Below are 413 nucleotides of genomic sequence, written 5' to 3'. Positions count from 1 at the left end.
GAGTCCAGTCAGGATTCTTATGGTGTCTAATAGAGACACTGACTGGACTTTCACTACTAGACCATCCTCCCTGCACACACCAGCCTTCTAGTGGTCATGGAATATTGTGAATTACACAAAAAGTCAAGCTTAAATACCCAGGGCCATGCCCTTTATTGAAACGAGCTATACCTGGGACTGGCAAGGGTTAACATGGGGCATATTTACCAACAAACAGTTCCACCCTGTTACAATCATGTGGGAAGAGAAACCTTCACTGTTTTTTACAATTGTTTACTCTGGATTTCATTTCAAATTCTCTAATCATTTATAGTTTCAAAATGACTAAAGGTTGTCTTCCCCCAAGTGCTCAGTTACGGGATTTTGGAGTCTACTGGGAAAGTCTGGAATTCCTTTTTCTATTCATGTACATT

This window comes from Salvelinus fontinalis, chromosome 4 (genome assembly GCF_029448725.1).
Source record: "Salvelinus fontinalis isolate EN_2023a chromosome 4, ASM2944872v1, whole genome shotgun sequence".
Lineage (NCBI taxonomy): Eukaryota > Metazoa > Chordata > Actinopteri > Salmoniformes > Salmonidae > Salvelinus > Salvelinus fontinalis.
Note: the sequence above shows the minus strand (reverse complement) of the source record.